The 27,474-nt window shown below is 37.7% G+C and overlaps 1 non-coding gene across 1 annotated transcript; it reads left to right on the forward strand.

Annotated features, from left to right (window-relative positions):
- Positions 1–7,133: 7,133 nt before the first annotated feature.
- LOC127690270 (U6 spliceosomal RNA) lies at positions 7,134–7,235 on the forward strand. Its single transcript, XR_007979001.1, has one exon. It is a non-coding gene; the product is annotated as a U6 spliceosomal RNA (small nuclear RNA).
- Positions 7,236–27,474: the final 20,239 nt, after the last annotated feature.

Here is a 27,474-nt window from a genome sequence, read left to right on the forward strand (position 1 = left end):
GTGGGTTTTCTAGTAACATTGTTTAGGCAGAAAAATTATATATTTGCAATTTTGACTATTCCATACATTGTAGGTATAAATGTGATATTTTATTGGGTTGCCTCAGTATTCTCTTTTAGCACTTAAATTTTTATAGCCAACAGTCTTCAATAATTAGGCTCTAAGATGATGAATAATCTCTAAAGGCATGAATCTACATAATAAAATAAGTTCTTGTTACAAATTTTAGTCTGTGACTAAACTTAGTGTCTGTTGAAGTTACTAAAACTATAGATCTATAAGTAAAACCAAAATAGCATAGTAATCTCTTACAATAGATATTAATTAATTAATATCAGAATTTTATTAGGAGTCACTTAATTAGAAATATATTTTATTAAATCTGAATATTTCATATATACATACGTATGTGCATACATATATATATATATATATATATATATATATATATATACTAAGTAGTTTTGATCATATTAATTTCTTGATCATCCCCTTAACTTCTCGAGATCCCCTTTAGACATATAAAAATTCTCTTTAGCCTTTGTGTCTTATTTTTATTTTATTTTAATTATTTTTATAATGGGGATTTTTATTTGTGTTCTCCCTATACTCAAGGGTATAGTGCTATCAAATAGAGTATGGGTGACCTATGAAAGACCAAATCCTTAAAGAAAATTAACTCTTCTGCACCAGAACCTTTTCATTGTCAAAAACAATTAGTTTTCTAATTAGTTAGTTCTGGGGGTTCATGAGCCTCTCACTTCATGTTGGAAAGTTGACAGTCTTGATTTATATTCAAATCTTGTTAGAACAACTTCTTTTCTTTCTTCTTTCCTCCCTTTCCCCCCTCTTAAAAATGTGTTTAATATGTTTAGATAGTAGTACCTAAGTGCCTAATGCATTTATAAAAATTACTCACATATGATATATTAAGTTCCTTCATATTTATCTTTTTCTGTGCTTTCTTTGATAACTTCTTCTAAAAAGTACTACAAATCTTATTTTTGGTTTATTAGATATTTCTGCCATAAATATACCAATTGTTAAAATTACAAAATACCTATTTCACATTTTCAGATTTATTGATAAAGTATGACTGCATTTTAAATTTTAGGAAAATTTTATGTATTATGAAATATTATAAAAATTTATAGTCTTATGTAGTATTTCTCTATCAATCTATATTGTAAGAATAATTATCATATAACATTTTAGAAAAATGATTACTTTTCAGAAAATAATCCCCACAAATGGAGTGTGAATTTTTATTCATTACTAATTATTTTAGCAGATGCTAGACACCAAACTCACATCACTCAGAACTAATCACCCTACTTTATGTGAAGCAAAAAACTTTTCATGCATATTAATTGCTTGATAGATTGTTGTTAGAATTTGCTTATTGAGTCTTTATTTTACAAAGTTAATAAAAGCTATGTTGTTGAAATTTATTAACTTAGCTAAGTTAGTAAAATAGTTTTCATGAAGGAAGCTTCTTGTCTTGTTTTGCTTCCTGTTATGGAATAGTAGTTGGAATAATGGAATAAAATAAACTGATTTGCTATTGAAAGAACTTTATCTTCTCCAAGTTAATATGTTGATTCCCTAACTGTATTAATAACAGGATCTATAGGGGGAACATTCAATGGTCCCTTATAGATAGAATGGGTATCTAGGATTCCCCCCCCTCTCTCTGCTAAACAAAAAAATAGCAAGAGATCTTTACCACGAAAGTACCCATCTGATAGTCAGAAATAGACTCCTTACCTTAAAGTGAACCTGTGACTTCCAGCATCCAAGATGGTCAGTGAAGCTGATACATTCCTGTTGTTTAATCTATCCAGCCTAGAGCATTTTGCTATGGAAGCCTACACAGACTGATGTATCCCTTATATCCAATAGTTCTAAAGTTCAAGTGGTGATTTGCTTTAGGTAATATAAACAGATTTGATATTAAGTAGACAATCAGGAAATCTTTTAATTTTGAAATAGCTTAGGAATTTATCACTGATATTATTACAATAATCTGACTTAAATTGAAATAATGCATGTCAGCAAATTGTTTTAGTGATTGTGAACAACAAGCAATGAATATTACTTAGAACACTTAAAGACAGGAAATAGGTAGCTGGCTTGGTTTGTGTATTTGTTGAGTGACAGGTCACTCCATGACAGCAACTGTCACAGTGAGTGTTCCTAGAAATTTCTTTAAAACCAGTTTATTATTTACCTTCCAGAATGGTTTCTGTGCTGTTTGAATTGTACACAAAATACACTGCCATATAGGAATTATAACCAGGGTGAGAGTAACACTTGTTATTTCTTAAGAAATAATTTCTATTGTTTTTCTACTTTTTTAATTGATTAAACTTGTTCAATGACAATTCCATGCATGCATATAGTGAATGCCTATCACTCCTGTAACATACTCTGTACTCTCTTTTGTCCTCCCCTCACTCCCAGTCATTTTCCACTCTTCCCTACAAACCCCAACGTCAAATTCCTGTGTTTTTCCTCTGCCGGTGATTCATTTGGTTTAAAGATTATTTGTGTGATCATGGGCTTGGAATTATCTTTGGATCACGGTGAGCTCACCAGTGGGCATTCAACTAAAGGCACTGACTACCTCCTTCCAGAATCTCTCAGGACATTGACTAGTGATTTCTAGAACCTATGAGTATACGGACTAGGCTTCCTCTTAGATTCTATCAGTAACCAGCAGTTCAGTGGGGAAGGATATGTCTCCACGACCGCTTCCACCATTCATATCAGGCTTTTAAGAGACTCTTTGTAGGCCCAATGCAGGTAATCTAAGCTGCTGTGACTTCATAATTGCAATGACTATAATCATATGCAGAAGACGGAAGGCTAAGTAAGCATAGTGAGGTATCTAATTCCAGTTTGGATTTTAGCTGTTGTGTATTTGGTTAATTGAAATTATTTTCATTATTGAGTTTAAGTGCATACTATAAATTTTCACATATGAGTTGGGTTTTAATTTTTTAAAAATATTTTGTGAAAATATGTTTTATGCCAAGAATAATGAGTTTGGGTTATTTGTATAATTGTGGTGGCTGACATGACATTTACCAACCTATAGGGATATAGGTTAGTCAAACTTTCATTCATTGTTTAATTTTTATCACTGCTAAGTCTATCTTCTAGCTTATAATTCTTCCTGTCTTGTTTTATAATATTCTGTAAGCTTTATGGCAGATACACACACACACACACACACACACACACCTCTTTAGGGTTCGGTATCCAACCATCATATTTATTTTCAACAACTTGAACAATTCACCACTGTTCACTTTACAGAGAAGCTTCTCTGATTAAGGCTTAGTGTAGCATTTGGCTATGGGTATAAACACAGATGCTTGAAAGGCAGTCATTTTAGCTGAACAAGAGTAATAAGCCTGCCTACAGGGTTTACGATTTCTACAGCCATATGTATTTGATTGAGTTTACAGTGTCAGGTGTGGACGCTCCTATGAAGTGGACCCCAAATTTGGCCAGAGAACACTGGGCTACCTTCATAATAGTGATGTCCCTATTGCACTAGATGGCACACATTTTGGAGTGGGTTGGTACAGTTCATAGGGTTCACAGGTGAGTGAGACCATGTATCTATTTTCTCCCCTTGATGACCTGCATTGCAAGTTCTATTACTATGTCAGCTGTAATAGAAAGAAGGAAGCTTTCAGCTTAGTTTCAGATTGACTGCCCTATATATTTCATCCAACACCTGTAGTATCTTTAGTGATAGTGTTTTATTATCCAGTTCTTGTGGAAAACCAAGTAGACTGACAAGAGCTTGCATTGTTTTGGGGTCCAACCAAATACTCACACAGAGATCTCTTACACATGAAAACTAGGAATTTTGTATAGTCAAATCTTGTACAGTCTAAATCTTTTAGAAGCTTTGTTTTACAGATAATTGTATCTTCTACTTGGTTTACTTGTGTACCTTCTTCATACTCAACACCATTTAAATATAAGAGCTTCTTTGTATCTATAATGAACCTTTCATATTGTCTAATAGATTGATGGTTAATATTAATTTCAATATTACTGGAATTAAAAGAAACATTTAGAGTTAGCTCTATGAAAAGTAAGTAAAATATTAATGGCAATTTTGAATAAAGTTTAAAAGTTACTAGAGCCAATAGGAGATTACAAGATTTAGAAAGTATGACAAGAGCATAGTTAAGGCTACAGTGAAGAATACATCCTTTGGATTATTATTAGAGCATATCTAATGTTTTACTCCACCCAAGCTTCCTAATATCAAATGTGGTATTAATATCCTCTTTGGAATAAGGTATTGTTTCAAAGTAACATTGACATGTATGCTTGTTTATGTGGAAGTGGTTCTTTATTAACATGACCATAGTGAATACATTCCTTATCCACAGAAGTCAGGAACGGAAACTCAATGGAATGGATAGCAACATAAAAAATACTGTGATGCTGAAAACAGTCAGTATGAATCAACATTCATAGCTTAGTTTGCTAATGCTTCCCACTAGAACTGTTTACATTACATTGTCAGTAAACTGTTAAGGTTCAGGAATCACCCAGATTCAAATAGTATGCAAAAGCAAAGACTGATTATTCAGCTGAATTTCTTGCATGCAGGGATCTCCCCATTTGGGCATGGAAACCTCTGTGGACTCCAAGGCCCAACGTTTATTGTTAGGAGAATGTCAGGAAGAGGTATATGCCCTCCCAACTTGATTGGCTAGCTCTATCTCTAGGGTCTGACTGATTCTCAGTTGATTATGCTTTGTAGACTTCCCAGAGATTCCTTACTCATTCTAGCTACCTATTCTTCCTTCAGGCCAGATGGTATAGTGTTCTCAGATTAGCTGCCTTTGGCTGTGCTTGGCTGATCACAGGTTCCTGGATCCAAGTTCTCATTTCTGGGAAAGAGAAGTGTAGGCCTAATATCCCAAACTGCCAGTTTGTAGCCTGTTATGGAGTCAGCCTGGCTCTGGCTGACTCAGTCCTCTCAAAACCTAGATAAACACATTTTTAAAATGATGTGTTTAAGATGAAACACTACTTTTAACTTCTTTAAACTTGCTTTCCTGTAGAATAACTTTTATGTAGCAAATAAAGCTTATGTATCTTGAAATACATTTTCTGGATGACCTGCATACCAGTGTTTTATTTGGAAATAGAACCTGTGCTGTGGTATGAGCACATATTGAAGCTTTAGCTTTTGACTTTTCTTTTTAAGTCCTGGAGCTTTATTGAGGCATAAAAGTTCTGTCTGTCTGTAACCCTCATTCTAGTGGGGCCAGATGTTTTCTAGACAATTAGACAACTGAACAGATCACTAGATGACATTAATTGTAGAAGAGACAGTTGGAATGGAGTGGACACATAGACTCTACCACATGGCATCAAAATAAGTAAAACAACAACAATAACAACAACACAATCAACAAACAAACAAACAAAACCTTGGAGCTTTTACAGTTTCTCAGACCTATAATCTCAGTACTGAGGAGGAAGGCACAGAAGGATCACTACACATCTGAAGCTACACTGACCTACATAGTAAGTTGCGCATTAGCTTGGAGTGAGATCCTGTCTTAAGACATCAGACAACAATTTTGAGACCTTCAGTGAATATCAAATCTTCCAGCATCTTAGAATCTACATCAGGGATAATCACACTCTTGGCATCTTTCTTGTTTCTATTTGGCAGACAAATCAATTAGTTCCCTAATGTTTGGTACTATATAGACATTACTAGTCATTTTTGTTTGTTTTATAATATGGTCTTGGTAAAAGGCAAGTACATTTGCCTTCTTAGTAACCATTTTAAAGTCCCAGACCTGGCATTCATCTTGCTTTACTATGTAAAGATAATTTAATGATTTAATCATACACTATGTGATATATTATAATTGTAATTTTCAAATGTCCATTTCATTAAAATTTTATCTTGCACACAAGTTCCTGCTGCTACAGAAACTTGACAGTCTGGTAACAATATACACTAGTAACTTTCAATTAAACCATTTCACTTATAATATATCAGAATTAAGTAGATCTGCACAAAGAGCTTCTGACTCACGCACAACACAACAGCATGATTATGAAAGTTTGCCTCAATCTCTACCATGTCTTATCTCATCAGAATCAAGAAATATTTATAGATATTTCAAAAATCAAACACTAGTTTTACAAGTATAAGTACTTTCATTTATTTTATGTGCAAAGAACATTTAAATCATGTTCCATGCTCAGAATTCATATCTAACAAGGGATCTAATACAGTTCCATTAGTGGTATGACCCATCATACTCTTGCTCAGGGTAGAGAGAACAGAGAGGATCACCAAATCACCACAGAATAATGGATAACAGTTGCCCAGTGGCTTTATCATTCTGTATTAGCGACTCACAGGCTTGGGCTGCATTTAAGCTGTGTACTATCATTTTATTTCTATTACTTCCCTCTCAGCAGAAGTGATAGTGGAGGAGGACTGGATATGGCACTGGAAGAGAATGTTATGTCCAAAGCAGTTACTATACAATACCTCCCCAATGCATGTTCTTACTCACCTGTCAGAACTGCAGCCTCGTGGATTTCCTTAACCAAGCTTAAAGATAAGACTTGTCAATTCAAAGAAATCAAGAAAGTTAACAATTGGGCTGGAGAGATGGCTCAGCTGTTAAAGGCTAGGCTCACAACCATAAAATATAAGAAAGTTAACAAAGGCCGGGCGGTAGTGGTGCATGCCTTTAATCCCAGCACTTGTGAGGCAGAGGCAGGAGGATTTCTGCGTTCGAGGCCAGCCTGGTCTACAGAGTGAGTTCCAGGACAGCCAGGGCTATACAGAGAAACCCTGTCTCAAAAAAAAAAAAAAAAAAAAAAAAAAGAAAGAAAGAAAGAAAGAAAGAAAGAAAGAAAGAAAGAAAGAAAGAAAGTTAACAAAGATGCAGAACGTGTTATTTCCTAGTCATTCATGCAGTGAAGTACATCACTCCATCTGCTTATATGAAGAATCCAGATGCTTTGGATAAAACTAAATATCACTCTGTTATTAAAAAAAAAGGACAAACATCCAAATTCAAGTACTACATGATTTCCCACACATGAAAATTTAAAAAGTTGTGCTTGCTTTGACAATACATACACTAAAATTTGCACCACACAGAGATTTGCATGGCCCTTGACAAAAATGACATGCAAAATCTGAAACATTTCATATTTTTGCAGTGGATACTTTCTGGAATCTGTGAAGGTGATCTTAGTGAGGGCACCTAATAATGGCAGATACAGAGTTTCGCCTGGCTATCTTGGAGCCAAGCAAGGCTTCCAGTGGAGGTATTGGTTTAAATTCAGTTGAGATATTGATCAAGGGTCCCATGGTGATGTACAACCAACCCAGACTGAACCTAGGACAGAGAGACTCTGCAAACTGACAGTGGGTTAACACTGACCCAGCCACAACATCTTTGACTAACAATCTGCCCTGCCTGCAAGATGTGCTGGGGCAATGCTGGCACAGAATTTATGGGAGTAGCCGACAAATGTCTGATTTTTCTTGAGGCCCATGCAAGGGAATGAACCCCTGTCCCAAAACTGCTTGAATGGACATGAACCAGGATATTGGATAGCCCAGAGAGCTAGGGTAGAACCAAACACCACTGTTCTAAAACAAAACAAAACAAAACAAAACAAAACAAAACAAAACAAAACAAAACAAAACAAAACAAAACAACAATGATACTCTGCTACACTTTGTCCAGTCATCATTACAGAGGTGCATAGCAAAACTTGCAGAGATCCAAGCCAAACTTGGAAAGGGTGAGGGAGATGGAGGGAGGAGGGGGAGGGGGAAGGAGGGGGAGAGGGGTTGAAGAAGATTGGGTGGAGGAAGGGGAAGGGGAGGAGGGAGGAGGTGAGGGGGAGAGGAGAGGGACAGGAAGGGAGGAGTAAAGAGGGAGGAGGGAGTGGGAGGGAGAAGGAGGGGGAGGGGGAGGGGGAGAGGGATAATGAGAGAGAGAGTCAGTCTAAATTGGAAGTCTCCACTGGGTCCCTCTCCTGGGAGCTCTGTGAATTCCATAGAAGAGGGGGCAGGAAGTCTGTAGGACTTGGTGGGGATTGAGGACAGCAGGAGAACACAAACTTACTGAATCAACTAAGCAGGCTCACAAAGACCGAAGCACCAAGCAGGGGTCTGCATGGGTCTGCACCAGGTCCTTTGTAAACGTGTTGTGGGTATAAGCTTGGTGTTTTTGTCGGACTTCTGTCAGAGTAGGTGTGTTATGACTCTTTTGCCTGTTCTTGGGACTCTTGGCCCAATTCTTGGGTTTTCTTGTCCAGCTTTGGTGTGAAGGCTTTCGCCTTGTTTTTTTGTATTTTGTTTTGTCCTGTTGGATATTGTCCCTTGGAGGCCTGCTCTTTTTGACAGGAGGCCAGAGGAAGAGTAGATCTGGAGGAAAGGAGAGGTGGGCAGCTGGAAAGAGTGGAGGAATGAGAAACTATGTTCAAGATGAGAGAAGTTCTTTTGTTTTTGCGTTTTAAATTTTTTGTTTACTTTGCATCCAATTACAGCCCCACTCCCTCCTCTCTTCCCAGTCCCACCCTTACAAATCCCCTATTACTTCCTCTCAGAGAAGGGGAGTCCTCCTTGGCCACTCTACCCAGGGACATCTAGTCCTAGCAAGTCTAAGTACATCCTCCTTTCACTGAGGCCCAGCCAGGCAGTCTAAGTAGAGGGTAAAGGGATCTAATGGCAGGGGACAGGGACCAAGACAGCCTCGTTCGACTTGTTAGGGGATCCACATGAAGAGCAAGGCCAACATTTGCTACAAATGTGTTAGAGGTCCAGCTCCTACAAGCTTCCTGGCTCTGGAGCCCCCAGGTCAGTTGACTATGTGGGTCTTCTTCTTGCTATGTTTGACCCTTCCGACTTGCTCACTTCTGTCCTCTTTCCATAAGACTCCCTGATCTCCTGATATTTGGCTGTGGGTCTCCCCATCTGCCTCCATCTGCTGCTGAATGAAGGCTCTAAGAGACAGTGATCCTAGGTTCCTATGTGCCAGCTAAGCAGAGTATCATTATGCTAGGGATTAGCTCTTTCACATAGAATGGGTCTCAAGTCGGGGCAGTCATTAGATGACAGTTCCCTCAGTCTCTGCTCCATCTTTATTCCTGAACATTTTCTAGGCAAGACTGATTTGGGGTTGAAGGTTGTGTGGGTATATTGATATCCACCTCCCTTCTCTGGAAGTCCTGCCTGAGAAACTGCTAAATTGACTTCCAAAGTGGTTGTACCAGCTTTCACTCCTACCAGCAATGGAGGAGTGTTCCCCTTTCTCCACATCCTCACCAATATGTATTAATGTCACTTGAGTTTTTGATCTTAGCCATTCTGATAAGTGCAAGATGGAATCTCAGGGTCATCTTGATTTGCATTTCCCTGATGATTAAGTACATTGAGCATTTCTTTAAATGTTTCTCAACAATTCAAGATTCTTCTGTTGATAAATCTCTGTTTAACTCTGTACCCCATTTTTATCTGGGTTGTTTGGATTGTTGGTGTCTAATTTTTGAGTTCTCTATAAATTTTGGATATTAGCCCTGTGTCAGATGTACGGTTAGTTAAGATCCTTTCCCATCTGTAGGCTTCCATTTTGTCCTCTTGAAAGTATCCTTTGCCTTACAGAATATTTTCAGTTTTATGAAGTCCAATTTATCACTTGTTAATCTTAGAGCCTGGACCATTGGTATTCTGTTCAAGAAGTTGTCGTCTGCACTAGTGAGTTCAAGGCTATTCCACACTTGACGGTTCTGTTAGCTTTAGTGTATCCAGTTTTACATTGAGGTCTCTGATCCACTTGGACTGAGTTTGTGAAGGGTAACAGATATGGGTCTATTTGCACTCTTCTACATATGTGCTTCCAGTTAGACCAGCACAATTTGTTGAAGATTCTTTCCTTTTTCATCAGATACTTTTGTCTTCTTTGTCAAAAATAAAGTGTCTGTAGCTATGTGGGTTTATTTCAGGGTCTCCAATTAGTTCCATTGATTACAGAAAATAAAATTACTGCAGATTTCAAAAAATTGCAAGAAAATGTTTTAAAAGTTTCCATCACTAAAATGATAAGTATATAAAAGTTTGAATAGATGTGCTTAATTTGGTTTATATATCACACAAAATATTTAAACATTACACAATGTACACATTTTTTAAAGTACCACCTGGTACTTTTTTAATATCTCCATTTTGTTTTTTAATTAATTAATTAATTTTACACTCCATATTTTACCCTCCCCCCAGTCTACCCTCTTACTGTTTCACATCCCATATCTCCTCACCATCCCTATGTCTCCACCTGGATGTTCCCACCTCCACCCCACGTGACCTCTAAACTCCCTGGGGCCTCCAGTCTCTTGAGGGTTAGGTGCATCATCTCTTAATAAACACAGATCTGGCAGTCTTCTACTACATATAGTTGGGGGCCTCGTATCAGTTGGTGAATGCTGCCTGCTTGGTGGTCCAAGTTTGAGATATCTCGGGGGTCCAGATTAATTGAGACTGCTGGCCCTCCTATAGGATTCCCACTCTCCTCAGCTTCTTTTAGCCTTTCCCTAATTCAACCACAGGTGTCAACTGCTTCTGTCCATTGGTTGGGTGCAAATATCTGCATCTGACTCTTTCAGCTACTTGTTGGGTCTTCTGGAGTACAATCACTCTAGGTCCCTTTTTGTGAGCACTCCATAGCCTCAGTGATAATGTCAGGCCTTGGGACCTCCCCTCTAGCTGGATTCCACTTTGGGCCTGTTGCTGGATCTTCTTTCCCTCAGGCTCTTCTCCATTTCCATTCATGTAATTCTTTCAGATAGGAGCACTTATGGCTCAGAGTCGTGACTGTAGGATGGCCTCCCTCTCCCTCATTTGTTGCCCTATCTTCCTCTTGTAGGTGGGCTTTATAAGTTCCCTCTCCCTCTCAGGCATTTCATCTAAGGTCCAAAACCATTTTTATGTTTTTATGTAACAATTAACATTAATTTTGAATGTGTATCGAAAGAGCAAACACTCATACAGTGTTGGTGGGAGTTTATACTATTTAAGCCACTTTGAAAAACTATCCTGGAGATTTCTAAATATTTGAATAAATGGTACCACATAACTCAGTATTACCACTACTGGGCATATACTGAAAGGACTTTATAGCCAACTATAAAGACACTAGTATACTTGTACTCACTGTTTATGTATTTACAATAATGGAGAACAGAAATCAACTTAGATGGTCTAGCAACTGATCCCTAGATGAAGAAAATATGGTGCATTTTCACAATGGAATCTATTTTGCAGGTAGAGAGAAGGGCCTGAACTATATTGTACTGAGTGACGTTACTCAGACCAAGAAATACAGTTTTATATGTTGTGTTTCACATGTGGGTCAGAGATTCAAATATTTAGTTTTGAATTTTAACTTGGAGAGCACCTGGAAGCCAGGAAGCTAGAAATGGTCCACTGGAGGGAGCGTGCATTAGGAAAGAGACATAGAAGAATACAGGTAAAAGGAAATTAGGGGCAAATACTGGAAACAGGAAGATTTAAGCGTGGATGAGCATGGTCAAGTGGCAGAAAAAAGGGCCAAGGAAGGGGTTAAAGAAAATGAAAAGTGGATGAAAATGCACCATCGGAAACTTATTGTCTTAGAATCCAATTAAAAATATAATTGAAGGGAATAATAGAGCACGTGATATGAAAAATGTGTGGAAGAACATTGGAGACTAAGGATTAAACAGTGATGAAGAGCAGGGGGAATGGAAGAGAGGAGGGAATGGAGGATTGGTTAACATAACTGTATTAATTCCTTTTTTAGTGCTGCGAAAAAGTTCCATGACTAAGGCAACTTAGAGGAAAAAGAGCTTAGTTGGGGTTTACAGTTCCAGTGGGATAGGAGTCCATCGTCATCCTAGCAGGACGCATGGCGGCAGGGCGGCAGACATGGAGCCGCAGATGAGAGCTCACATTCTGATCTACAAATGAGAAGTAGGAAGTGCTGGAAATGTTCTGAGTCTTTTGAAATTTCAAGGCTGTCCCCAGTGACACACCTCCCAATCCTATACCCTCTAATCCTTTCCACATTTCCACTAGAGCAGACCATGTATTAAAACATACATAGCAATGGGTACCATTCTCATTCAAATTACCAAACTTAGAAAATAGAAAAAGCCTATGGAAACTCAGTAGTTTGTATGATAATTCCAAAATATAATGAAAATGGAGCTTGAGCAGTAGGGTCTTCAGTAGGTGGACAGTGGTACTCCAAAGGGTATAGGATTTTAAATGAAAATCTCAGTGTTAGATATTGGATACCTCTCTACGAGTGTTTGGCTAGGGAGGCCTCGGAAACCCTCAAACAACATAGACTACTGCCATTGCTCTTGTTTTCCAGCCACAACTAGATGGTAAGTTCTTAGTAATGCAAATACTACACATTTGGATTGCAGGTCATAGGTAAGTCAATCTCAAACCTGATGGGAATATTCCTCCTGCTGGTTAGCTTTCACAGTGACAGAAGGTGCTGTGAACATTTCTAAGGTAGAAGACACATCAATAAACTTATTTAGAGTTGCACTTTTATACAATAGTATTGAACTGATGGTCAAGACAATGTTTACTGATTCTGTGGGACATGACTGTTGTGGTGGTATCCAACCACTTTCTCGTAGTGTTTGAGAGCTTTCCACATCAGGAAATTCATGCATAGACCTGTGTCTCTGATACAAAGCCCAGGAGTGCAGAATTCAGAGGTCCTAGAGGAGGATGTGCTATAATGTTTTTATAAATGTTTATGTTGTTAAACTGCCTTCTAAATGGCTTACAAATATTTAGATTATTTCCTTCAATTGTGGCTTCTATTACTGATTCTATTTTATCTTTCTTCTCTTTACTTGGTTTGTAAGGTACCTGTCATTTCTTTCTAACAGATTTTAAAATCTGACATTTATCACTGCTATTTTGATGAATTTTTTTTAACCATTGATTCAGGTTTGAGCTTATTTTTGTTTTTCCTTTTCGGCAAATATATGCTTCTCAGAAGTGGTAATTATGACCTCAATTAATATAGAAAGAATTTATTAACCAAAATACATAGCATCCATCTTTGTATGGTTTCTCTTTCACATCTAGAAAATCTTGCACCTATACTTAATTTTGCTTGGTTTCAAACTACTGTATGTCCGTTATAAAAATTACAGACCACTTGTGATTTGAATGAGAATGCCTCCCTCAGACTCATATATTTGAATGCTTGGTCTCTAGCTTGTGTAACTTTCGGAAGGATCTAGAGGTGTGGTCTTGTACCACATTTTTGTAATCTGGTAAAAAATTGCTGAAAAGTGGAAGGAGCAGAGAGATCTCCTGTCCAGCAGGGAGTCATCATCCCAACTCTAAGGAGCTTTAAACACCCTGATGAGCTCAAAAGATCTGTAGCACTGTGAATAATAAAAGCCAGAAGCTCTTCTGCTGATGTCCTTCCAAGGAGTCCCTGAGCAGTGAGTACTCACTCAGTTCCCTGCTCTTCAGTGATTTTGCTATAGAGATATGAATGGTGTTAGCTTCCTAAGCTCAGAATTCCAGTCAACAAGGGAGACAAGCATAGGGAAGAGATGGAGCATTCACACACAGAGCAGCAATGCAAAGGCACACCCTTTCACTACCACATTTTGTTGAGACCACCCCGGTCCCTTCTCTTTCTTGCTCTCCTCTGCTGCCTTATCCTGTGTTCCTTGGGGAGTGGCTTATTCTGAGTTTCTCTTGGTTTTCCTTTATATACTTTTCTGTTTATGCTTAATAACCATGACTTTACATAATCTTTCCATCTGCCATTAAACCTCTATGTTTTGTTTTGCTTTAGGGGTGCTTTGGCTTTGAGGGAGTTCTTTTATCTTTTAGTAGCAATTTTCAGTAACTGTGGCCCACTTACTACATAGTCCTCCTTGTCACGAATACTCTCAAGCTTGGAGATGGCTTTGACTGCGCACAGTAATTTGGAGGCATTACATCCTTAGTTCTTTTGTTTTGAGATTGAGTGTTGTAAATCCAGACTGGCTTCAAATTCAAGGTTCTCTTGCCTTGTACCAAATGTGGAGATGAAAATTATGTGCCATCATTCCAGATTACAAATTTTCATATTCTGAATACAACATAATCTTCATATTTATCCATTTAATGCTATTTTGCATTAGAGTTTTATAACTTTCCCCATTACTTTACACATACTTTATTAAGATTATTTGTCTGTATTTAAAAATAGATATTTTTAATATTTTTCTATTTGTTCCAGCTGTTTAAAAATATAATATAATTATTATTTTATCTTTGTATTATTGCATGTGGAAATTATTTTTAATAGTTTACTGAAATACTTTGGTTCCTCTAGTGATGTATAAAGGGTTCTTCCATTACAAAAAGCTTTGCAATTACATCAAATTTTTGATCTAATTTTTTAGTTCTTTGATGCTATTGTTCATAGTTTTAATGAGCATGTTTTGTTTGCCTTATGTTTGTTTGTTTACACTGAGGATTAAATCACTTTTTATTTAATTTCTCATGTTTTATTTAAATTTTTCTCAGTATAAGTTCTAGTTAGATAGATCTTATTTTGCAACTCCATTTCCCACTCCTCTCTCGGGGGCATGAGAACATCACCAGCATATATCAACCCAAGGCCTGGATTTCAATCAGAGCAGGAAACCTGCCTTTACACAATATTTATATCCTCTTATTTTTTGAACTTCATTTTGTTTTATTATGTCTTTGTTTCCACCTGCTTCTTTCTACTCTCTCAATCCCCACAATACAATTCTATATTGATCTTAGGACACATTTCATATCTATGAAATACCAGCAAATGAGGCAATTGTGAAGAGATGCATAGCTCTTTCGGAACATAATAAAAGTAACAGCTGTGTCCCTAGACTTTGGTGTAACAAGCCCCACTGGATTTTATATCGCTTCCTCACTTTCAAACTGAAAACTCTAATCAGCCTTTTTATTTCTCCTGTTTTTCTTATTTAATGCTGATAAATTTTTATCTTGATATATTTTTTGACATTTTATGTCTTGTTTATTTCCCGAAATAAATCAGAACTCTCTCAAATGTTGTTTTATCCTGCATCTGACATCTTTACATTGTCCCAAGAAACTGAAAGAGAAATGCATTACCAAGGAATGCATTAGAAAATTTCATTTTGATTAAAATTTATAATGGAATATAGTGTTTCTTCAAGAAGTACTGAGAAGAAATGGAATACGGTTTCTTACTTTTATCATTCAGCTATGTTCAGCTTGTATTAAAAACACCTGTCAAAGCTACCCATTAGTTGTCACTCCTTGTCATATGATAAATGTAGAAAGTATTTCTTAACTTGGCGATGATTTCTTCTGACACTCCTTTTCTTCAGCTTGCTATTAATCCCTCTTCACATCAGTCTTGACACTGACATTGTGAGATGATAGGTTAGCTGCAATCAGTGATCATCTGCTGAGGCTTATGAACTGAGGGCGATGGGATTGGGGTGAGGGAAGGGGAGAGGGAGAGGGCGAGAGACAGGGATAGAGACAGAAAGAGAGAGACAGAGACAGATACAGAGAGAGAGAGAGAGAGAGAGAGAGAGAGAGAGAGAGAGAGAGAGAGAGAGAGAGAGAGAGAGAAGGGGGGCATATAGGCAATCTTCAGATTTTCCCTCTTCTTTATAAAACCCAATCTTGCAGTTTCATGTTCTGAAATGTCTTCTAGATACAGCCGGCATGTTGTACTCTTAAATTTACAGTCACTGTTGTTACTTGCACAAGATCTACATATACTAAGTCAGTAAAATTTCAAACATAGATGGGAAATGGATTCCCAAGGCCCCACCACTGACTCTACAGTGGTTAGTTTTCTTTAAGGGTGTGTCTGCCAGTAGTTAGTTATCCAATACTCCAGTAGATGACCCCACATTCCCGGGCACATGGACAATACTAATCTGTCTCTGAGGTAGAAATTTCAGGTTGGGTCATGTGATGTAGGCTGCCCTGGTCAGGCTGACTTACGTGGTGTTTTGCTGAGGCAAGACTCATGGGAGGACACATGATGTTGGGAGAAAATATAAATAAGACTCAGTAGATAGTGATAGTGGCATTTTTCAATGTTTTGTTTGTCTCTCATGTTTGTCTTTGCTGATCTTTGCTTCACTGAGAGAGGCACATCAGAAAACTTGTAGCATCCTGGCTGGTGCTGGTTGCCCTTGCTAACTCCTGCTGATTCAGAGGCAGGGGATTGGTGGTTTCTGTTATATCATGACACTACCACTGCTGATTTGTGTTTGGTGTCCTCACACTACTGAACTGGACTGCTGATATACTGACAGAGAGATTGGGATAGCCCCAAAGAATTACTTCTAAATAGGTCCTCATCCCCTTTGTCCTACTTACCATCGTTTCTTCCCTACCTTTGCATGGTGGGCGTTGAAGTATTTGAGAACCCTTATAAAGAATGGGTTTAAAAGATTCTAAGTCTAGAGGTCTCAGTTGATTATAAAAAAATAATCAAAGAATATGAGGACATGAAGATTGGACAAGGGCATATTGAGAGCGTTCAATGTGGCAGTGAATGGAGAGATATGATGAAAATAGAGTTTATATGTATGTGAAATTTCGAAAGCATAAACCATTAATAATGAGCTTTGAAAAATTTCCCAGAAAAACTTAAGAAAAAGAGAAGGGTGATCACTGGAGGTGGGGAGGTAAGAATGGGGCGTCTGCTGAGGACAGTCTCCTTTAGTGATGAGTACTTATTCGGGAAATAGAGAATGGCAATGGCTATTGTAACTAAGAGCATATTGAAGCACACTAAACTATGTGTTTCAAAGAGGTGAGCTTTATGGAACAGGGATTGCATCTCAATAATCTACTATTAATAAAAAGTAAAACAAATCTCCTCTAGTCATACTCAGCAACGATAGAGCTGCAAACTGAACTGTCAACTTCTCTTTTTTTAAAAATGAATTATTTATTTATTTTATGCATATGAGTAAACTGTTGCTGTCTTCAGACACACCAGAAGAGGGCATCAGATACCACTACAGGAGGTTGTGAGCTACCATGCGGTTGCTGGGAATTGAACTCAGGACCTCAGGAAGACAGTGCTCATCACCTCTGAGTCATCTCTTATGAAGTCCTTTCCAAGTGACTTTTTTTGAAACAATTCTCTCTCTCTCTCTCTCTCTCTCTCTCTCTCTCTCTCTCTCTCTCTCTCTCTCTCTCTCTCTCTCTCCCTCCCTCCCTCTCTCTCTCTCTCTTTCTCTCTCTCTCTCTTGCCTGACACAGGAACACTGAATTGAAATTTTGTCAATAATCCCATATTATAATGCAGAAAGAATCTGGAAAGGAACAAGTAACACTGTTATTATGTTTTGTTTCATTTAAATAATCTCCCTTAAAACAGAAAGAAAAAGAACCTTCTACTTCTTTCAGACCAGGAACCTTGACCACATCAGCTGGGATGCCAAATGTAATTTTTTCTATCACCAGGGGATCTTCATTGTTATTTGCAAAGACACAAATTTACAGAGCAGGGAAGTAGAAAGTGAATATTTGCATCACCCCTTCCCATTTCATTGTTATTTCTGCATTAAATAATAATTATCTAATACATAGTAAATATGCTGTTCTATAGAGCTAACTAAAGGTATAAAGAATGGGTTAATAAATGATAAAAGACTTTAGGAAAGGATTGGGTTGTATCTAGGGAACAAGGCCAGAAAACAGCTGAGCTATTAACATTTCACATTCAACTTCTGAAACCCAATATTGTCTTCCCTTTTTGACCTTGAATGATTTAAATTCAAAAGAATCTGCTTCCAAAAATGATTTAAAGGTATAGCAAGTACATATGTAAGCAAAAATATGCCATAATTTTCTATTGTAATTTAATTTAGCTTCAAATGACAAGGATAACCGTTTACTATAAATTTTTATTTTCTTGTATATTTAAGCCATATTTATTTGCAAGTTCAATTAATTCTTCTAAAAATAATGTATATTGAAAGTATAGCACAAAGTGACATAGGGGAGAAGGCAAAATTGTGAATTCAACAGGTAACATATTTTATAATTTATATAAGGAATTTTCCATCCAGTATTGAACCATATCACCATTAAAATTAGTAGGGACTATAAATTTCCCATTCTATATTGAACCATTTCACCATTAAAAATTTGTAGGGGCTGTAAAGATGGCTTAGTTGTTCAGAACACCACCCACTATTCCAGAAACCTTATGTTTGATTCCTGGCACCGACATGGAAGCTCATAACCGTCTGTGACTCCATCTCAGAGGATCTGATATCTATCCTTTTCTAGCCTCTGCAGGCAACACATGCATACAATGCACAGACATACATGCAGGTAAAGCATCTATCACACAAAATAAAAATAAATGAAGTTTTTCACTTGCTAAAAAGTAGATATCGAATTTAGAGCTGTAACCTGAGCCTCTTTCTCTCAGAACTTTTCAACTATGTATTTCTTCATTGACTGCTACCCACTACAAAAAGACTTGTTTGATCAAAGTTGGGAACAGCTTAGGACTATGGGAATAACAATAACATTTAAAAGGCAATTTTACAACATGTCCACTTACCGCAGTCCTTACCTTATGCTTGTGACCTCCCTATCTCTAGGATTTTGACAAAGATTATGGTACCACATATGAAATTTCCTCCTTTTGGGTAGGCTTCAAATCCACCAGAATGTGGTTAGTCACCACCTCACTGAGGTTCAGGTAGCAAGGTGGTAAAAGAGTCATAAAGAATATAAAAGATGGATAATGAGTACAAGTACTATGAAACAATGCCTTCTGAACATAATGGCAACCCCAAGCTCATGGTAGCAGTGTTACCTGTGTAAAAATGACCCAAAATCAAACCAGCGAAATTCCAACATACTTGGATCGACTAGATGATTTCTAGGCTCTGCTCCATACTGAAGAGCAATTGGAAGTAGCTAGTAACTGGGGAGTAAAGTCATCCTTTACTGAGGATATGGTCACTAGTAGGTTTCTCATGCTCTAGGGAGTGGCTCCACACTCAAGCAGTTATGGAAAGATCTAACTGAATTTAGTGGATTATCAAAAATACAAGTGATAAGAGTGGATAAACAGGAAAAATTGGACAGGGGTCTTTAACAGGAGAGGAGGAAGAAGATCATTACAAAAGTAGAGGAGGGAGGAGGGACAGATAACACCAGAGTTATTTAATAATGTCTCAAGAAATAATCATTTCATACTTACTTAAAATTTTATATAGTACATATAAATATTTGTTTATAATCTTTATTCTCTATCCTCTATCTCTATATCTGTCTGTCTGTCTGTCTATCCATCCATCCATCCATCCATCCATCAGCCCACTCACCAACCCACCACCCACCCACCCATCTATCTATCTATCTATCTATCTATCTATCTATCTATCTATCTATCTATCTATCTATTGTGTTTTATAAAAAAAAAAAAAAAGAAGTAGAGGGAAGCCGGGGATATGTTTGATAGAGGTAGGGTAGGGCGGGGAACAGGGTGCCTTGGTAAGCCCATGCTGAGGCATCCCTTCCCCCTGAGGTACCAGCCACATGATGGCAATATATAATAGAATTTATAGGCATGGGGAGGGCAATTCGGGGGTAGTAGAGACAGAGAAAGGAGGGAGGGAGGGAAAGAGTAGAGGGTTAGAGGCTAGCCATGAGTGTCTGGAGAGAGAGGGGTGAGGGGAATGGGGAGAGAAGGGACAGAGAGAGAAGAGGGGAAGAGGGCAAGACAGCATGAGACTGAGGATGGAGCAGAGTCCCTTTTATACTACTTCAGGCATACCTGGCTGTTGCCAGGTATGGAGCCTAGAATAAATGCTAACACTGTCTGTCTGTCTATCAATCTATCTATCTATCTATCTATCTGTCCATCCGTCTTTCTACTATCTATCTATCTATCTATCTATCTATCTATCTATCTATCTATCTATCTATCTGTCTGTCTGTCTAGTCTTAAATGACAGTGCTCTGCACAAGAGACATAGAATACTTAACAAAACTCCACTACGTGACATGAAAACTTCTACTGCAGAGGTTGAACAGGGTAGTACAGATGACTTAAGATAGACAGGCCATCAATCTGAGAGGGAATCGGGGGATAAGGGAAAAGTTGGAAAGAGCGAAAATAAAATGGATTAGAGAGAGGAAAAGGCAGGGAAGAAGTGATGCAATTAGATTTAATTCAAAGTAAGATCCAGAAATGCAAGGACTTTACCATGTGTTTATGTCTCTTAGTTGTAAAAATCTCCATCCATAGTCTCAGCAACATAACTGCCCAAACATGAGCTGCAAAAAGATTACAGCACTAGATCTGCTAAAGTGTATGGGGAAAGCCCACACAGTGAGTCATAGTCCTACACAAGGAACTGTAGGCAACTGAGGAATGCATTTCCTCCAGAAAGGAGAAATAGCATTTGCCAAGAAAAGCATACCAATTGGTTATCTAATACTGAATGGTCAGCCCTGATCACAAACATACAAGTAACATTATACAGACTGAAAAGTTATATTTGGAAATATAACTTATGCATACACAAATATGAATGCAATAACAAGAAAGGGGACATGAATTTGAAAGAGAGCAAGGGGCTGCATATGATATGATTAGGAGGGAGAAGTAATGTGAAAAATCTTAAAATTATAATATCAAAGATGAAAAACTGAAGGTGTAGAAAAGGAGCTGACAAGAAAAGTGTGGTAAATCTCAAAAATGATACCAGAGTCTCAGGACACAAGTAGGTCTTTGGTCTATAACTTCAACTATAGACTATGTATTGTACATACATTTTAATAACAGAATAAGTGTACCTGAACTCAAACTGTTATATATTGTGCAATGACACACACACGCATACACACACATATATGTGTATGATTTTATAAGTTATTTGATCAACTATTGAAATAGGGATGACCAATGTATTATTCAACATTTTAACTTTCCAAGTCTTATATCACCAAAAGCTGTACCTTCTGAAGGAGAGACTAGTCACAACATCTGCTATAAATTTGATGTTGGATTAATATAGGAAAAGAGAGATGTGTCTATAGTAAATTCTGTGGCTACCATCACAACAGGAGCTTGTGTTTTAGGGTTTTATCTCATTTTTGGGGCCCTATCATCTCTATCCATCCATCTATCTATCTATCTATCTATCTATCTATCTATCTATCTATCTATCTATCTATCTATCTATCTATTTACCTATCTATCTATCATCTACTTATCTATCTCTATCTACCTATCATCTGTTTGCTTGTCTATTATAATCTAAATCATACATATATTTATTGACTTTTGTTCTCAATGACTAATCCCTGTTATGAACTGTAGTATTTCTATATGTTCTAGGAAGGTAGATTAGCAGATTAGCTCCAAAAAGAGCCCCCAACTATGGCTGGCATGACTACAGCACACTGGTTTAGAGTTTCCATTTGACATCTGCACAAATAAGAAAACTACAGCTAATACGTCTCAAAGAAAGTATTTCTAGTTTGACCCAAAGCCTCTGCAAAAATATGAGAGAATTGAAGTTTCAAGATAATTGCAGTTTTACTATGTTGTTGAAGACTGAAGTTGCACTGAAGATGAAGTTTTAGTGTCTTTGTCTAAAAGGGAGACGTTTTCCTTCCATTTAACATCAGGCACTTTTTAGTTCTGCACTGAGTGGTGCAACATCATCATTTATGCCTCTCATTTACTTTTCCCACTTAATAACCCCGTGAGAAGCTGGCATCACTTAAGTCAACCCAAACATCAGACAAAAAGGCAACACTAAGCATTAGATGTTCAGCACTAAACTCCTGCCTTGTATTTCAGCTGCTCTGTCAATTTCTCCTTGGCTCACACTTAAAAACAAAATCAGAGTTAACCATTCTTTCTCCCCAATTTTTTAGAATAATTTTTAAAGGAACACATTTAGGTTCACAAAAACGTTGAGAGGGAGCAAAACTGATGGGTACCCCTAACCCTTGTATTTGTAAACACAATCTCCTCCTTTATATACACCATACAGACTGGACAGGGTATATGCATGTTTTTAAGAGTATTATTGTATATACATATGTGTATATACCAATAACTAATGAAAAAATATCATGGGATTTGAAATTGAGCAAGGATTTGGAGGAAGGAAAGGGAAGGGGAAATGATGTAATTATATTATAATCTCAAAGAATGAAAGAAATAATGGAAAAACATGAGGCAGCCGAGTGGCGTTCTTTTTACAAGTAGTGAGCCTACATTAACACAACATTATCAGCCAAACTTCATAGTTGGCATTAGAGTACACTGTCAGACTGTATAATCTTTGGATTTTCTCAAATGTGATGATGTGTCTCTACCATCATACATTGTACAGAGTAGCTTCCCTGCTAAAATCCCCTGAGCTCTGGCTGTGTATTTCTTCTCCTCTCCCACCTAGCATCTAAAAATACCAATCTATTATTATTATTATTATTATTATTATTATTATTATTATTATTCCATTGTTCTAATTTTCCAGAATGTCACTTAGTTAGAATGAGAAAACACAGATTATTACAACTGTGGTTTTCACTGAGGTAATGTGTATTTAACCAACGCCTTTCCATGATATCTCCAACATGATAGGTTGGAGATAGCATAGACTTCTTAAAATTAATTAATAATTTTTAATTAGTATTAAATAATAGTCTTCTACAGTTGCCACAACATACCCAGTAGATTTACTGACTCGCTCTTTGTTTTTTTTTTTTTTTCAAGTTTGGACAATTATGAATAAAGTTTCAGGGTTTTATATGGACAAAAATTCTCCACTGTTCCCGTCATATTTATGGTAACACATTTATTCTCATATCATTAAACTATGTTCTGAAGTGCCTGTACTATGCTATAACCCATCAAAGTGGAAGGACATTTCTTGTGGTTCTTCATCCTTACCAGAATTTGAGTTTTTCCAATTCTAGACTTAGACCATTATGATTAACAATAAGTAGCATGTTGCCTTAATGTGCATTTTCTTGGTTAAGTGTACTGTGAGACACCCTATCTTGTCCTGATTTTTAACCAATGTCCTTATAAGTTGTCTTTCAAACTGGCTTACCAAGTTTTGAGTGATTAATTTCTTATTATTGAATTATATATATATATATATTTTGTATATTTTGGAATACAGTCTGCAAGGGGTCATATCTTTCAAAACTATTTTCTCCCATATGTGCCTGGAGACAATCTTTTTAAATCTAATGAAATCCAGCATAGTAATTCCTTCTGCTGTTTATCATGATTTGGTGTTCCCAACTAAAGAAATCACAAAGTCCAAAGTCATTTATATCTTCCCCTCTGTCACCTTTTGGAGATTTTGTATTTTACTTCCTTCTCCATGCTTCATTATAGTATATTTTTCATGAGAGACATAAAAAGATCTACTTATATATTAATGTCTAATGAGGTCTCAAGTATCCCCAGAACATTTTTTTCATTCATTAATTTATTTATTTACTTTACATCTGGATTGCAGCTTCCCCTCCTTTCTCTCCTCCAAGCCCCTCCCTCCCCCCACTCCCTCCCCTTTATCCCCCTCCCTTTATCTTCAGAGAAGGAAAGGCCTCCCATAGTTATCAACCCGTTGGCATATCAAGTTGAAGTAGGACTAGGTACATCTCACATATAGGTGTTAGGGAAAAGGAAACTAAAGGCAGGCAATAGCGTCAGAGACAACCCTTGCTTCTACATTTGCTGGGGTCCCACATGAAGACCAAGCTTAACATCTGTTGCATATGGTAGGGGACCTAGGTTCATCTCATGAATGCTCTCTGGTTTGCAGTTCAGTTTCTGTGAGCCCCTAGGGGCCCAGATTAGTTGATTCTATAGACTTTTGTGTGGTGTCCTTGACCTTCTAGGCATCTTCAAACCTTCTCTCCCTTCTTCCACAGGATTCCCTGAGCTCCATCTAGTGTTTGTCTATGGGACTCTGCATCTATTCCCATCTACCAGGTAAGGCCTATCAGAAGACAGTCATGCTAGGCATCTGTCTCCAAGTACAGTAGAGTATCACTAATAATATCAGAGACGAGTTCTGTCTCTCATGGCACAGATCTCAAGTTGGGCCAGTCATTGGTTAGCCAATCCCTCAATTTCTGCTCCATCTTTATTTCTACACATCCTGTAGACTGGGCAAATTGTGGGCCCAAGGTTTTGTGGTTGGGTTGGTGTCCTATCTGTCCATTGGAAGACTTGCCTGGTTACAGTAGATGGCCATTTCAGATTTTATATCCCCTATTTCGAGGAGTCTTAGCTAGGGACTGCCTCATAGATTCCTGGAAATTTCATTTGTCCTGCGTTTCTAGCTTGTCCCAGAGATGCCTGACACCCAACTCCAGTTCTTTTCCTAAATCCTTCCCATACTTGATCCTCCTTTCCCTTCTCCTCTTCTTCCTTCATCCAGCTGTGATGTCTATTTTATTTTCCCTTTTCAGTGAAATTCTAGCATCCTTAGCTTCTTTGGGTCTGTGGATTATAGTATGGCTTTTCTGTACTTTATAGCTAATATCCATTTATAAGTGAGCATATACCATGTTTCTTTCTGGATCTGTGTTACCTCATTCAAGATGATTTTTTTCTATTTCTATCCATTTGCTAGCACATTTCATGATATCATTGCTTTTATACCTGAGTAATATTTATTGTATAAAGGTATTTTATTCCGTTGTATAAAATTGTTTATTTTACAGGTGAGGGACATTTGGGTTGTTTCCAGTTTCTGGCTATTATGAATAAGGCTGCTACAAATATAGTTGATTAAGTATCCTTGTGATATGGTGGAGCATCAATTAAGTATATGTGTGGGAGTGGTTTAACTATTCTGAATTTTTCAGGAAACTGCCAAATTGATTTCCAAAGTAGTTGTACAAGTTTGCACTCCCACCAGCAATGGAAAAGTATTCCCCGTGCCCCACATCCTCACCAGCATGTTCTGTTACTTGAATTTTTAATCTTAGCCATTTTGGAGGGTATATGATAGAATCTCAGAGTTGCTTTGATTTGCATTTCCCCAATGGCTAAGAATGTTGAACATTTTTGTTAAGTGTTTCCCTGCCATTAGACAGTCCTGTGTTGAGAATTTTGTTTACTTCTGTGCCCAATTGTAATTGGGTTATTTGGTTTGTTGATGTCTAATATCTTGAATTCTTTATATATTTTCAATATCAGCTTTCCGTTGGATGTAGCATTAGTGAAAATCTTTTTCCATTCCACAGGTTGCAGTTTTGTTCCATTGATATACTTTGCTGTTCAGTTTCATGAAGTCAAATTTATTGTTCTTAGTGACTAAACTGTTGGATTTCTGTTCATGAGGTTGTCTCCTTTGCCAATGCATTCAAGCCTATTGCCTGGTTTCTCTTTTATTATATTTAGTGTATCCAGTTTTATACTGAAGTCTTTGATCCACTTGACTTGAGTTTTGTACAGGATAATAAATATGCATCTATTTGCATTATTCTAAATGAAGACATCCAGTTAAACCAGCACCATTTGTTAAAAATACTTTAACTTTTCCATTGTATGGTTTTGGCTTCTTTGTAAAAATCAAGTATCCATGAGAATGTGGATTTAATGGGTCTTTGATTAGATTCCATTAAATTATTTGGGTTTTATTACTATTGCTCTATAGTACAGCTTGAGGTCAGGAATGGTGATACCTCAGCAAATTCTTTAATTTGTACAAGTTTGTTTTAGCTAAAATTGGCTTTTTGTTTTTCTATATGAAGTTGAGTATTGTACTTTCAAGATCTGAAAAGAATTGTTTTTGAATTTTGATGGGAATTGTGCTGAATCTGTAGATTGATTTTTTTCATTTTTATTGGTTATTTTATTTATTTACTCAAATGTTATCCTCCTTCTCAGTTTCCCCACACACAACTCCCCATATCCTCCTCTCTTCCCCTGCCTCTATGTGGTTGCTCCCCAACCCTCTTACCCACTCCTGCCTTACTGCCCTAGCATTCCCCTCTCCTGAGCCATCAAGCCTCCACAGGATCAAGGGGCTTCCTTCCCAGTGATTCCAGATGAGAAAATCCTCTACTGCATATCCAGCTGGGGCCATGGGTACTGTTTGTTTGGTGGTTTAGTCCCTGGAAGCTTTTGGGGGTCTGGTTGGTTGATATTGTTGTTCTTCCTATGAGGTTGCAAACCCCTTCAGCTCCTATAGTCCTTGCCCTAACTTCCCCATTGGGGTCCCCATGCTCAGTCCAATGTTTGGCTGTGTCCACCTACATCTGTATTGGTCTGGCTTTGCCAGAGCCTCTTAGAACAGCTATACCAGGCTCCTGTCAGTAAGCACTTCTTGGCATCAGCAATAGTGTCTGGGTTTGGTGTCAGCAGATGAGATGGATCCCTAGATGGGGCAGTCTCTGGATGTCCTTTCCTTCAGTTTCTGCTCCACATTTTGTTCCTTCATTTCCTTTTGACAGGAGAAATTCTGGATTAATAGTTTTGAGATGGGTAGGTGGCCCCATCTCTCAACTGGGGATTGTGCCTATCCAGTGTATATTGTCTCTATCTCCCCTTTGTCAGGTATTTCGGCTAAAGTCCTCCCTGTTGGGTCCTGGGAACCTCTTGGGTTCCTGGCATCTGGGTCTTTCTAGTGGCTACTGCCCAGTTCCCCCTCCCCCACTACTATACACCTACTTTCAAATTCTTGACGCTCTGTACTTCTCACCATCTCCTTCCATATCTGGACTGGCTCCACTTTTCCCTCCCCCTCTTCTTTTCCTCCCAGATCCCTCTCTCTTCTATTTCCCAGAGATTAGTTTCTTTCTCCTAATGAGTAGTACTGTAGCATCCACACTTTGGTGTCATCTTCTTTCTTCTTGGGTTTCATATGGTCTGTGAGTTGTATCTTGGATATTCTGAGCTTCTTTTTTTGGCTAATATCCACTTGTCAGTGAGTGCATGAGTGCATACTGTGTGTGTGTGTGTGTGTGTGTGTGTGTGTGTGTGTGTTTTGTGACTGGGTTACCTCACTCAGGATGATATTTTCAAGTTTCATCCATTTGCCTGCAAATTTCATAAAATTCTTGTTTTTAACAGCTGAGTAGTACTCCATAGTGCTACTCCACATTTTCTGTATCCATTCCTTTGTTGAGGGACATATGGGTTGTTTCCAGCTTCTGACTATTACAAATAAGGCTTATATGAACATAGTGGTGAATGTGTCCTTATTACATGTTGGATTGTCTTCTGGGTATATGCACAGGAGTGGTATAGCTGAGTCCTCGGGTAATACTATGTCCAATTTTCTGAGGAACCACTAGACTGATTTCCAGAGTGGTTGTACCAGCTTGCAATCCCACCAACAATGGAGGAGTGTTCCTTT

The sequence above is a fragment of the Apodemus sylvaticus genome, chromosome 7 (genome assembly GCF_947179515.1).
Source record: "Apodemus sylvaticus chromosome 7, mApoSyl1.1, whole genome shotgun sequence".
Lineage (NCBI taxonomy): Eukaryota > Metazoa > Chordata > Mammalia > Rodentia > Muridae > Apodemus > Apodemus sylvaticus.